Raw genomic sequence first — 15,322 nt, 5'->3', positions numbered from 1 at the left:
AAGAAGTGGTAGCTCCATTAAATTATCTAAAAGTATTGAGCTACTAAACACGAGCAGCACTTAGGTTGTGCGATACCTTTTAAAAACCATTGAACTTGAACAAATGCACACATCACATTCTGAATGTGAATCTGGAAACTGTGCTTTCCGGGATCTAAAACTGGGATCTAAAATATGTAAAACTGTGTTTATTCAACTTTGTTTGTCTTTTTTCCGCCACAATTCAGACAAGTGCATTCATAAGTGCGTTCGATCTTAAAACATGTTGATAAAACTAAAAAGATAGACCAAAGGATGTGTGGATGGGGTCTAACAGTAAGTATCTCCACTGGTTTAACATGGGTCAGTTGCCTCTTCAATCCAAAGTGATAAACTCTAAACTGTATAGATGAGTTGCAGCATGGCACAAGCAGCACAATGCACGAAATTCAATTTGCCCAACCTAAGAAAGTGCCTGAACTGTGAAGTCAAAGCGATAATCAAGCAGATTTCATACAAATCTGCAAGTAAATGGGGGATATTCTCATCCTTTGCCCTCTCCATCTCTCCTCCTCCAGCCCTCCCCACAGTCCAACACCACCACCTCCATCCCCCATAGCAAAGCGAGGCGGGCAACAGTATCCGCTCTATTACAGAACCTCTAGAGAGATCTGCCTTCTCAGCATGCAGCAGGGCGAGAGACTGTGAAAGACACACACACACACACACACACACACACACACACACACACACACACACACACACACACACACACACACACACACACACACACACACACACACACACACACACACACACACACACACACACACACACACACACACACAGGGTGGATCTCAGGTCTGAGATAATCAATGCCAACAGAGCAGCAGCAGATAGCGAGGGAGGGGAGAGGCAGACTCAAGGCCAAGTTCTACTCAAACAGAGCAACAACCCTGGATCGAAAATATTCAAAGAAAAGGAATATGAGAGCGCAAAGCAAAAATATTTATGATTTTGTTATCTGAGTGGAGTGTTTCACAGGAATTCTCAAGACTTTACAGTTTATTTCTTGTAACGGCTCATTAAAATTGTAACACGTGCAAGGCCTGTGCACAAGAGATAAACAACAACCGAGAAGTACAGGAAAAATAGCAAGAGAGCAAAACTGCACGTGAATACGAATCAAATGTGCTCCAAAAATAAACAGAATGTATGAGAACCTGTAATTAAAACAGATATGACGTTTCAGTCTTTGCCCCTGATGTATTTTTTTTTCCTTCTCCTTTTTCTCTTTGCAGAGGTACAACTGCTGACAGAAATGCATGCCAACAACAACACCACATGGCTCCAGCATCGCCTATTTATAAAAGGCACTTAGAGTGGATAGGTGACAGCAACAATACAAGACATCAGACTGACAGCACTCCGACATCACACTTTCCGCTGTCTCTGCACACTCAGTCAACAAACCTCAAGGAAAAGAAAACTGTCAAGATGTGCAGGTGTTCAATGGCTATTAGTGTAAAAAAAAAAAGAAGGAAAAAAAACCTCTGTCAGTGAAAGGAACCAGTTAGTGAACCAGCTGTCAATTAAACAGCCACTCATCTTGGGAAGCTTCTCACTCCTAAAGTACAGAGTGGGCGAAAACGCCTCTGAGTGTGTGTGTGTGTGGGTCTGTCTGCGGTGGGTGGTTGTGTATGTTTTATTGTCTGTCGACATTTTGGTGCAAGACCTTTAGAGAGACATTTCTCGTGGCATATACGACATACCCGCATTTGATAAAAGCTCATTCGAAAGAGGGGGGGGGGGGGAGAGAGAGAATGAGCCTGCTCTGAAATGGCAGCAGGCAATGAAATAGAAAAGGTGAGTATTGTGTGCAGAAATCTTATTTATTATTGGATGTCTCAATAGGATTTGGAGCTTTTCATGACCCACGGTTTATTATATTTATTCAGAGCACTGACAAAGTATGAGTGACAATCGGTGATGGTGCTGATCAGAACAAAAAAAGAAATAATATGCTTAAAATGTGCATTTTTTCCCATGTTCTGAGCTCATTTTCATTATATTATATATTCACAATGCCAAGTTAGGGGTGTTAGGTTTTGCAGCACCCGATCGATCTAATTATCTGTCCAGCTATGAATTCTGGCTCACTAGGCTCACTCACTCGCTCAAATAAATTCAGCAAGCCTATAATTAGCCAGCCGTGCTTGGAGGCCACTGGGATAATGTATAAGAATGGAGCCTGGAAAAAATATGGGCTTCTTATCGGACTGTGAATCTTTCATGAGAAGATGCAAAAACCTGCCAGGAGGAGGTTTTATTACAGTCAATAAACCAGTCAGACAAAAATCAGACTCAGTTACCTTGAGACACAGTAGCTCTGGAAATGTGGGAGGTCTGGCAGAAAATACTGGACTGTACATCTTAATAAAATCCTAAAGTTACTAAACCATGCTAGTATTAACACATACAGCTGATTTGAACTTTTTTTTAATCACTTCACTATCATTCCTAAATGTATCATTAGCAAATAACCATGGCTTAAAATACCAGTTCCATGGAGGCAGGATCATGACATGTATAGAATAAAGAGATAAAAACTGATATCAATTTGAGTAAAAAGTATGACTTTTGCAGCCTTATAATATATAACGATGGGACTATGTTTTACTGCATATGCATCCCAATAGATGTAGATGATACTAATCCTTTGATGCAAAATATTGTGAGAAACATTAAATCATGTTTGCTACTTGGTTTAAGCAGGGTGTGATCTTAAAGTGAATAGGATGACTTTCACTCTCAACAGCCCACTTTACTTCGGTTTTCAGATACATTCGTTTGATGTGTTTTGTCCAGTCTGTTGGTGTAGTACCTTCACCACTGTGAAAGGGAGATAAATCTTTTCTTCCAAAGCAATAAATATAATTCAGCAGAAAGACGGAGTGTAGATTTCCTCCTATTTCCACCGAGAAAATCGCTCACTGGATGGAGAGACATTGTCTGTAATCACTGCATATGCAAGTACAGGAAACAACAGTATTCATGCATATGGATTGTCTCGGAAATGCTAATATAGTTGTGTAGTCCCGGTTAAAAGCAAACCACATTAGCACTCTGCAGCCGAGGCAATTTGTACATTAGAGTAGTGGAGCCCACCTGTCATTCATCTGCTACTATACATAATGTGGCGTGACAAAATGGTGGCACCATCAAGCACTGAGCTTGTAAAGGTGCTTTTACTCCTCTCATTTTTGCCCACATACTGATGTTTCATGCCATTATTTTACAAGAGAGCAAAAACTGTTCTCATCTGAGAAGCATTTCTTTATTCCTTTTTAGTTTCCTTGTACATATGTTAAGAGAAACATGTGATTTACATTTATTTCTCATAATCACAACAGATTGCAGAAGAAGAAAAAAGTAGCATTTGATAAACTCTCAAACAAATATGTGAGAAGGTGACTGGCAGGGCAGAGAATCCTATACCATGACAGGTGGCTGTTGTCTTATTTTCTCTACTATGTGAGACAAGCAGTCAGCTGTTCTTCCCTCTGACCCCAGGGAGTGGGGGCATGTACAGTCATCACATCAAGCCCCAGAAAGCACCACTTCATCAGCACGAGAGGCCAGAGCCGCGACCTTCAGTGTTCTCACAGGAATGAATGAGGTTACCGATCAGATGTTCATCAATTCACACGTCCAGCCAACACATAATCAGTCAGTTGCTTTTTTAACTGAAGCACTTACTGAGATTAAAGTGTGGGAAAATAAGCCCCATGTGTGAGAACATAGAATGTAAATTCCAATGTAAAGTACGAGCGTTATTTTATGCCAAATGGCAAATTTTGACCTTTGAAAATGTTTTATATTACAATATATTGTTATTGGCTGCTCGGATCCATATGCAATGTAAATAATCACTCCTTCACACAAGTTGAATTTAAAATATCTGGTCATCCTTGTGACGTAGTGTGCAACTGCCATCACTATTACACTGAAACTGCTGCCTTCAAGACTATTTTATCGTTTCAATTCAGCTTTAATCCATTTGGATTGGATTCATATCTAAAAAATGTATTTGCAAAATAGAATGATTTCTTTTCACATATTCAAAAGAAAACAATAGTGGAAAATTGGTCAATGGCAACCAACACATCCCCTAATTTTTTCTTGTTGGAGGCCCGCCCCACAATGAAACCTTCAAACTTCGACCCTGTTTACATGGCAATGTTTTGAAGTAAAAATGGAAAAACCTACTCTTAGGGGGCTTGTTTACAGGCAGAACCTTTTGAAAACTCTGACTCCATGCAAACCGGAGAAAATATAACTTTTTCAGAAACGCTGCTACTGTGCATGCTACTTTTTTGCAACGATGCATCTTCAGTTGTTGTTTAAATGGGGCCTTGGACACGAATATCTGATAGATGAGCTGCAAATGTTCACTGCTCATGTACATGTGTATGTCTCTATAATGTAGTAATAGTGAGGCAGAGAGGAAACAATTATATTAGTGCCGAGCACATTTTTCAATTTGACATGAAAAACTAAAAATATACACTCTTGTTGAGAAACGCAAGATATAGTATTAAACCAAAACATTAATTCCACTGGCATAATGGCATATTTTTCATGCTTGGTTGTGATAAATTGCCACTAGATTGCTGTTATGAAAATGAGTTGAATCCTGACGTGCTTTGCATAACACTGATTAAATATATGGGCGGAGTGTGTGTGTGTGTGTGTGTGTGTGTGTGTGTGTGTGTGTGTGTGTGTGTGTGTGTGTGTGTGTGTGTGTGTGTGTGTGTGTGTGTGTGTGTGTGTGTGTGTGTGTGTGTGTGTGTGTGTGCGCGTGTGTGGCAGAGATTTATGTTCTGCATGAAGCACGGAAAAAAATAAAAACACATCTTTGGCTATAGGTAAATCTAATTTGAATGTGCATGTGGAGAGGAGCGTTTATATGTGTGTAAATGAATGACAAGTCCCAGCGCTAACGGCTATATCACTCCGAAGATCCTTTTAATTATCTCCAGTCCCTGTTCGGTGTGTTTTGCTTTTCTTTTACCTCTCAGCTCGATCCTCTCCTTCTGCTCCCACTGCCGTCTGTATTTGTGCTTCTTTGTTATATTCCTGCAATAGCCTTGGGAAGTCTGGGAGAGACAGTGAAGGGATTTTTCCACAGAGAAAAAAAAAATATAGATTGAGAAGGGATGGCCAAACAGAGAAAGGAGATTTATTAGCAGAGGGAGTTTGCATAGTGAAATATTCAGTCTTTTCACCCTCTTATCGCGTTTGAACATGAAATATCGGACAAAATGGATACTCTCCCTTGAAACATACACCGTCTGTCTCTGTAGGCGCTTGTAGGAGATTGCTAGGTTGTGGTAGACTTAAGTAGGCTCTCATTCATGTTGTGGCCTTGCATTATAACACTGCAACCCTGAAAATTAGCCTTGAGGAGCGTTGAAGAGGAAGGGGAGATTCATTCTTGGATACAAGATCCCAGCAAGGCCAACAAAGATTGAGAATATAAGTTTATACTGCAACCACACAAGGCAGTGGAAAATATTGAAATTGACTGTTTGAATTTGGCAACGTCAACATCACAAAAACTGAAGCCTCTTATACAGAATGTAATGATTTAGCCAAAGACAGAGTTGATTTGCTTGATAAGAAATGTTTTGAAATCACCGAAAATCAACACCGTGATTAATATAAGGATTGTACAATTTAAAGCCAGACAACATCTATGTGGAAGCAGCATTTCCATACATGTACACCTTTTTCTCACGTACTGTATGTACACAATTTGTGCACAATATATGTGTGTTTGTGTGACAATTCAATAATGAGGTACACATTACTAGTCATCAAAGCTTCCGGATTCCATAACAGCAGCTTCTTTTCAAACCTGTCTGCACACTGGAAATTATTCCCCCGGGAGCAAGAGGGGAAGCAATGCTCCAGAAGGACGAGGAGGAGGAGGAGGAGGAGGAGGAGGAGGAAAAAATGGCAGAAAATAGGGGCTGCACAACTGACAGCCAGGCAGGCACAGGAGTGGCTGTAAGCGCCATCTCATTATTTGGCTTTCCATTGAGAAACCAACCCCCTCTCTCACTCTTTGTCTCCTGTTTTGCTGCACATTATAAATCACCCCATCTGCAGCCTATTAGAGAAGATACCAGATTCTTTGGTTGTGGTGTGTAAGCAGTGGGAACAATGCTGCATAAACAGTCTGCGACTCTGCAGCTGCACCAGGAACTGCTCGCGTCTCCGCTACCAAGTGTCTGTCACCGCTTCTCGTATCTCTGTGAAGTACTCCGCAGAGATATGGTATTCTCAGTCTCCCAGACTGTTTCTAAAGAATTTCTGATTTGCTTGTCCTTTTGCTTTTTTTCTTTAGAAAAACACCCATACTGTATACACATGCTGCATTTTCATACTAAATCTTTACTACTTATCATCTCCCAGAGATGCAGATGATGTTCTGCTTTATGTTTCAAGGAAACTGAACAGATTCCTCCAAGTTGGCCACATACTTTTAGATTTTACAGATTTAATGCAAAGTATTATGCCTCAGGTACACTGATTGTAGAACTATTCCCTAATAAAACAAAAAAACAAAACAGCAAAAAAGGCTACAAATGGCCTTCTTAAATATAAGTTTTCACATTTCAAATCCTCGTCGTTTCTGTTGAATAGATTACTATATTATATTGAAGTCTTCTGTGCCACCAGGTACATACAGTAGTAGTAAATTTCAATTTGAAAAGTGAAATGCAAGCATCAAACAACAAGTAATAACACGGCAATCACAGATTGCCTTACATTGATGTGCTATGCTACTGTTACTCAGTTGTGGAGTGTATTCATATTAGACATCTTTGAACATTATTATAAAGGTGAGCACATTTTATCTTTATAGAGAATCCTCTAAAAAAAAAAACAACTCCCGGTAAAAGCCTACTGCACTAACTTTAAAATATGTCTGTTTGACAGCATATTATTATTGACAGTTTTACAAAGATAACAATCAAGTAGGGTTAGTAGTAGTATATGTTGGTTTTTACAGCAGTGGCTCCCAAATTTGAGCACTTCTGCTTTTGTACAATAGTAACAGTGGTTCTGTCCATGAGAGCTCAGCTGTAATGTTAAGTAGGTGGGTGGGGCGACAGAATCTCTTAGGTGTTAATGGGGGTGTACAATATAATTGTTTTTTTTTTGTTTTTGTTTTTTTTACCAAGGATCATAAGACCTTTTTAAAACAGTTATTTCAAATATACCAAGTAATACAAGGAGTCGCTTATCATGTTCATCTTTAATAATAACCATACATATCCATGAAGAAGCTAAGAAAGTTATTATCACGGTAGATAACAGAAATATTTCAACTTGCAACCGTTTTGTATTTGTGGTTGTCTGAATGATTTAAAGTCACATCATAAATATTACACTTCTTCATCGATTGCCATGAATGTATACATTTGTAGTGAGTAGAAAATGTTATGTTTATTTGCGTTATCACTTCAGTGACATTTTATTTTAGAAGGCAATTACTCTGTTTTTCAAATCATGGTGTTTGCACCGACCACTATTCTTATAACAGCTTGCACACAAGGCTGTTATCACAAGCCTGCACGCCACCCGTTGGCTACCTCCATTTCTCTACACATTACAGATAAAAGCTGTTTCAACTGCAGCAGTTTATTACATTGTACATGATGCAATTCATACACAATGTCTGAAAGTTTAATTGTATATAATTCAAAAGTCTTGTCTGAATTGACAAGAGCACAATCAGTCACTCAGCCTTGATTTTGCAAGGCATAAGTTAAATTTATCCCACCAAAAAAAAAATTAAAATCTGTACTAATGTAACAGATGCAACATGAAAAGCTGAGTATCTAAGTCTGATGGTATCCTGATTTTACTTTGTTCAGCAGTAGTGAATGGTGAAGAAGGAATCTGTTTGTCTACAGGGTATTGCTTCAAACATGCTTAAAAATAAACAATAAACACAGCGCTGAATCTCCCCACATAGCAATTTGGTTGTCTGGCATTCATTCAGAGTATATAACACTTGATTGTGGTTGGCAGTGATAAAACAAAGCATCTGCCTTTAGTAGATCACATAAGAATTTTGATTAGCGTGATGATAGTCCAAAGAAAGTTAGCATTTTAATCAGAAACACTAACAAACCGTCATCAAACTACAATTACACCGCACGCCATCTGGGGGAGCATTCATTTTTCATTTTCACACCCTGGAGGGACTGTCAAGAGTTGTGTTGGGATTTATTTATTTATCTATTTATTTCCCAAACAGAAATACCCTTAACTTTCACAGGGTGATGTGATACAGCGACGAAGCAGTGGAGGCAGATGAAAACTGACAAATGGTTAAAAAGAAAATGGGAATCAACCTCTGACCCCAGTGGAGACTGGCATTAACCCAAGATCACAGACTGAACTGGTGGATGCTGTTGACTGGCGTTGCGGAGTGACAGATAGAGGATGGATCACGTTAATATCTCACAAAATGCACAACCATCCCTCTTCTCTTGGTGACAGCAGGATTACTCAGCCATGCTATAAGCCCTTAATACTCCTGCACCGACAAATTCATGAGAAAAATATAGGGCACGGCAGAGATATTGCAGTTGATGTCAGGACACGGCGTGTTGCAAGTTGTGACTCGATGACGGATTTTCACCGTTAATTAATTTCAGCTGTTGAAAACTCTTCCCATCAATGCTGGTTACTTCTTCCCTCCAGGCGTGTTTCCCATGCAATAGAAATCAGACGTAGAGGGCGCGTAACGCAGATGACATCAGAGCAGCCTGACACAAAAGCCGGGAGTCTCGTCGGAAAGTGATCAAACTCTGTTGTTGCTGCTCTCAGGTAGCAGGGAAATGCAACAAGAGCAAAAGTTCAGCAAAGAAATGGGAAACGGGGGAGGGGGGAAAAAATTCTGCTTCTTGAGAAAATGGGCCGAGCCGAACAGCATCTCCCAGGCAACGATCGGAGCTGAGTGAATTAACCACAACGAAATTGTACTTCAAGTGTGATTTGGGGAGACACCTTGGGCATGTTGGCAGGAGATATCCAAAGCATATGCGTAATGCCACTCACATATGGGCACCCAGAAGCATACAATATGGAAGAGTCCTCCTCAACAAAGAGATGTGTTGATTTGATGAATGCAGCCACTTCTTTTTTTACCTTCTTTCCTTCTCTTTTCATGGCCTGCACACACGAACACACATGGCCTACAACGCTTGTAGAGGTGGCTCCATATGTCCAAGTAGACGCACTAACAGTGAAGTTGTCTTCCTTTATAACATCAAGATGGTTGTAATCAATGACGTAATACAATAATCCGCCAAATTGTGAAATATGACGGAATTGCTCCTTTCCTCTGTGAAATAACTGACAGATGCATATTTCTGACAGCGTATTCACAGAGACACACTAAAAAGGCATGCTTTTACATTCTGATTATATTAACACACACCCAGGAGCCATATGGTCTTTGTCAGAAGCTCTCAAGTGCTTCCCCCCTGTGCTTCTCTTCTCACTGTACCGTCGAAGCCCAAACAAACTCGCTCCCTTCGCCCTGACACTCTGGCACAAACCTGGCTCTCGGAGCGGCTGAGCCGTGGGGGAATATAGCGACTGAAATTGTTTAGATAATACTTGCAGCGCACTCGCCCCAGTCTCCAGACTGTAAACACAAACCAGCTGTCCCCGGAGTGTGATACTTACTCACTGACTGGTCTAACCATGGGCCAAGTGAGAGAGAACAAGGGAGCGGAAAACAGGATGAGGAACAAGAGGCCAGCGCCACTTTCACAGACTGTCACAGGCAAATGGAAATGAATACTGATATCTGACTTTGTGGCTGTCAATGAAGAGCATTTACAATGTGTCGGTGTGGGTCTATCAAACAGTATCACCCCTCGTGCATATGGGGGGGAAATGACAACTTTCCTGAGATGCTTCGCTCCGCTGCCACTTAGGATCTTTTATTGCGCTTATCCAGAGTGACTGCAGAGACAGGACGTTGTCAGCGACAGTGACAGCCATTTGAAGTGAGGAGCCATTATTTAATGGATAGGGGTAGGCACTGAGGGAATCTGACCTCCGGGAATGTCTTCGCAGCTTCACGCATCTCCTGAACCCTCTCATTTAAAGATTACAATCAAGGAGGAGTGGATAGAGGAAGACAGAGCAGGGGTCCCACCTCAAGCTGTCAATCACATGGGGTGACTCAGCAGCTCATATCCCCTGATCCTCTTGAGAAAGTATGGTGTTAAAGTAGACATGTCTGTCATCCTAAAGCTCTTGTGTAATTAGCACAAGTGGCTTACACTGGATTCAATGTTTCAAGGTATGGGAAAGATAAATGAAAATGCACATTTGCATAGTAGAGAGCGCAAGATCATATCACAGTCATATTACATACACTTTTATTCTTAGTTCCAAACCCCAAATATTTAGTTAAGTAATGTGCAGAGATTGAAACAAAGACAGCACGACTGGGTGGACTGTTTGTATTCAACTTAGCAGAAGGGAGGAGACTTTGTAAGAGGACATTTTACCTCTGTATTACTACAGAAGTGACCAGCAATAATGTCTTGCAATATATTTATCAATCTTATTAAATCACTTTTAAAAAATTGAGGTTGCACGCAGCTAGAGCCAATCCCAATGAAAAGCAATGTGCATTACATATGTTGCAACCATTCACATGTAAGAGGAGTTGCAACACTGAATTATGAGAGTAACTGAAACCCAAAACACACAGAAAAACAATTCCAACCTGAAAGGCTTCAAACACAGAATCAATTCAGGATCAAGATTACAAAACACATTACCACAATGTGGCCTGAATCACAAAACATATCACCATCATGACACCAATGTTTAATTTTTTTTTTTTTAGGAGCAAGTGTTATGCTGCATCCTGCATGCCTGCTAAAAAGTGCTTTGTTCTTGGGTGTGCAGTTGAAAATAGCAGAGTTTATAAATGACTGATTAACAGCTCAAAATAGCGTTGGTGCACCGAACCTTCCAACAAACTGAGGGAAACTTAACAAACTTCAGCTGAACTTAATGAGTGACTCAGTCACAGTCCTGACAGCTCAGTCAATAAATCCCAGCAACAGTACAATAAAATACTTTTGTGCACATAATTAAGAATTAAAGTAATGCAGGAGTTATTATACTTTTCAGAGTAACTACATAGTTAGCAACTCAACCACTGAATGCAGTCAAGTACTCATTTTCAGTAATGTTCCCAACACTGCTTGACATATATCAATGCATTAACATCTAAGTGGATCTGAGACATGAATATAAAAATGGTAAAGGGACTTCACTTATAAAGGTCATTTTTGCCACTTCAGCAGTATAAAAGCATTTTACATTGTGAGACACATTCACCCATTCATGCACACTTGAACACACTAACGGTGGAGGCAGCCGTACAACGCGCTCGTCTTATACTATAATTCAGGGATTGTAGTCTCGCTGTAACTCGCGCTACCATCTGAAACACAGTTTCAAGTGGATTTCTGACACGAAACAAATTGATTTAGTTCTTATAATATTCTTCATACCAAGGCTGATCATTGGAGTGAGGAGTCTAACTCATACTGCATTTCCAGTTACATACGTGAAAATAGTTTTGCACAAAATCAGGTGAACATGCAATAATGTTTTCAAGTATTGCACTTATATCATTCTGGGCCGATAAAAGCTAAATATGGGCGACTGCAGGATACAACCTGGACCGGTCACCAGTCCATTACAGAATAAACACACACATTCATATTTACACCAAGGGGCAATTTAGGGACACCAATTAACTTCACATAGTTTTTTTCTCTCATATATGCATTTGAATTGCAGTGCAGGTTCTTATTCCTTGATTTGTGTACTCCTGATATCTGCTCTGTGGCTATCAGATATATATTAATCAGGGCTGTCAATCAGTTAATTACAGTTTTCTTTCATATTCACAATTATGTTGTTTTAATTTGCATAATGCAAATGCACAGAACATGGAAACTTCATTTATAACAGTTCAGTCAGTCTTTTACAAGATGTTAATCGCATATGTTGCAATATGTTGTGCCACCCTATTTTTAACCAATGTAAATGTTGTGCAATCACAGTGCACAAGTCCTTGGTCTTAAAGTGAAAGTTGTACCAAAAACCAGAACAAGTCTGGATCAATAAAGAGTTGAGTTACTTTCAGCTTTTTGGGTCAACTTACTGCATGCGATAAAAATAACGCCAGAGGGGGGGAAAGCATGCGCAAAGCACCTCTGCCACTTGCCTACTGTCAAGTCATGATAAATGGCAAGTTTCAATAGAGGATCTCAAAGTGGGAGAAAAAAAAATAAAACATCTGCTGAGGCAGGCAGGCAGTTTACTGTAAAAATCTGGATTTTCTGCACGTGTTGAGACTGTGAATAATGTATTAATTTACAATCCTATCAAATAACCTATTCCAAACATCCAAATCAGATGGGACTTTCTAGGTTTAAAGGCATGCTGGGTAATGTGGTTGTGTGGCTGTCTTTCCCTGTGGCTCATTACTTCCTCGCTGCAGTGTTGTGGCTTAACCTTCAGCCCTGCCATGAGCCTCACTCTCCTCCAGCAAATGGCAACGTCCAATTAGTTTAGGAATAACATTTATTCTTCTCTCTTACTGAAACTAAAAACAGTGCCACTATCCAATAACCTTTAGAGTGCACAGGCTGTGACTTTGCCTTCACCTCAATAAAGCGCTTTGTGATTGAATCAAGTGGCTGAGGTCAATAGGACATATGTTCATTTCCCAGGGTCCTGTAGGGTCCCTGCAGGCTGAACAAATATGTTGAGTGTCTTCTGTGACATTTATTGGATAGGAACTAAATTATATATTTTCCAGCTCCTTTTTTTTTTCTAATTTCATCCCTTTAACTCTCAGAAATGGCTCAACTGTGTGTGTCTGCATCCCGTGTGCACGTTTCGGAGTGCTTACACAGTATTTTAACCCCGTGGTCACGCTTCAGGCACTGGCACATAGTACATCTGTCACTGTCTCCACAACGTCACCTCAATTTTCTGCAAACAAGTTTCACTTGTGTGCCTTGAAGGACAGATACTTCGCCGCCTCTGTCTTCGATTCCTGTCTGTTTCTGTCACTCTCTTCCTGCTCCCTTCACTTCACATCAGTCAGCCTCCAACACCGTCTTTTGTCAGCCGACTCCCTATTCTTTATTATCTTACGCCACTGAAATTATAGCAGCGAAAGCAGTTTAAAAAAAGAAAAGGTGATGATACAGTAAATTCATAAGGAATGGGCTTGAAGGGTTTTTTTTTTATATATAAGTAATTAACTTTCCTCTGCAGCTTTCAGATTTAGTTCGTCCGGATGAGATCAAACAACTAATCCTCCCCGGGATTCTGGTCAGTGTGCTGCAGTGTTTCTCCTTTCAAGGAAGCTGAGTCCATGAACTCATCATTTTATTACAAGTGACAAGATAGTGATGACAACCAATCACGTGAATTAACAGTGACTATTAACATTTACTTTGATGGACAGGTGTAAACTCTACATTATTTCAATAAAGTTCTGCAAGCATTTTAATGCATTGCATGCACTATATTACGGTTTTATCAAATGCTTTACTTTTGTTACTTTTAGCTTCAGTCACTATCAAAGCAATGCATAAAAAGGGTAAAAACAACATACGCCAGCTCAAGATGAAAATCACCTTTAAGAACGCTTTAGTAAAATCAAACCCAAAGTAAGAGCAACTCCACACAAAGTTGGTATCACTTTGTCAAGACGAAGCTAAATATTTAGAACAGCAATTGACAATATAAGGTCAATCCTCTTTTTAATGCTCCCCATGTTCTCAGTTCTCCCCTAAACTCCTTCACTCAGCAGTATTTGCCAAAGGGGATTTTGTTTTACCATCTAGCCCCAGGGTGACCCACGGATCTGTGCGACCTCTGAGGGATGAAGCAGGGAGACATAATTCATCCAGGCAGCTTCAACAAGTCCTCACTGTGTTCCCCCTCGACCTTAAAACCGAGCAGTAAATTTAGTGAACTACGAGTAATAAACTCTCCCCCAAGAGGGCTTAGCTTTTCAGGGCAGGACCGCTGATCGAGCATTACCATGATACCGTTTGACCATCTATTTCATTATAATTCAAAAGGTGAAACAGATACTGGAGAGGTATTATTATTCTAAAACCTTGACGCCTGCCCGGGAGGTGAGGCCGGGCTACCGCAAGCTGACGCAGCCGAGCCGAGCAGGGGGACTGTCAGTGGAGAACTGGGAAGTTGTGCAGCGTGCGAGGCCACGCCTGGGATTGTTAACACTTGCCACCAGCACTTCATTCTTTCAGTGCATTCTTTGCTTCCGTTATTATCCAGTCTGATCCCCAGTATTTTTGGATTTGTAAAACGTGTGCTCTACAGGGATTCGTAGACCATCTGCACTCAGCCTATTCTGATAGTGCAAAGTCCCTGACCTTGTGCTCTTTGCCCTCGTTCGTTCCATCACTCCGGCTATCACACACATACAAGAATTGTTGCATGAAATCTGATGGATTCCTGTCCGAGACAGACTTCAGTGAAAGGCTGTTTAACTGGCAACACCCCACACTTGACACTCGCAAGGCTGCGATTCAGCGAGTTGAGACTGTCACCTGTTGGGAACATGCTCAGCACTTGTTTAAACCTGAAGACTAAAGCAGACACACAGCTGCCGCGTGTCTGTGAATGAATTTCCACCTGTCTCTCCACCATAAAATAGCCTATATTGAAAGTAACAAAATAGTAACATTTAAGGCAGGCGTGTCAAACATGAGGCCCACGGGCAAAAATCGGCCCCGAAGAGCCAAGCCACCAAGCAAATTGTAAACATTTCAAAGAAAACATCGATTGACTTTTGCACATAACACTGACACTTGAGCTGCGATATCGGTGATGCTGCTGTGGAAGATAGCGAACTAGCATTGGCTTCAAATCCATGTGGTGAGTTTGTTAAAAACATGCATAATGCAACATTTTCAGTGTATCGTCAACCAGGTGTCATTAAAATAGGCTTTATGTTGATACTGTAGTAATTGTTTGGTTTTGTGAAATTATAGACTTTTTTGTCATGTATACACTATGCCACAAAACAACAATGACAACAACAACAAAAAAAACTAAAGTTTAAATTTAAAGGTTATTAGGGCATTATTTTTTTCCAATCTGGGTCTCTCAAGATGAAACCGGGCTATATGTGGCCCCTGAACTAAAATCATTTAAATTTTTAAATTCA

The 15,322-nt window shown here is 40.4% G+C and overlaps 1 protein-coding gene across 1 annotated transcript in view; it reads right to left on the bottom strand.

Annotated features, from left to right (window-relative positions):
• Positions 1–15,322, bottom strand: part of LOC308139215 (roundabout homolog 1-like) — an 87,006-nt gene that overhangs the window by 48,293 nt on the left and 23,391 nt on the right. The gene's annotated exons all lie outside the window — the stretch shown is intronic.

Source organism: Blennius ocellaris, assembly GCF_963422515.1.
Source record: "Blennius ocellaris genome assembly, chromosome: 14".
Classification (NCBI taxonomy): Eukaryota; Metazoa; Chordata; class Actinopteri; order Blenniiformes; family Blenniidae; genus Blennius; species Blennius ocellaris.
This window is presented reverse-complemented; position numbering and strand designations above follow the sequence as displayed.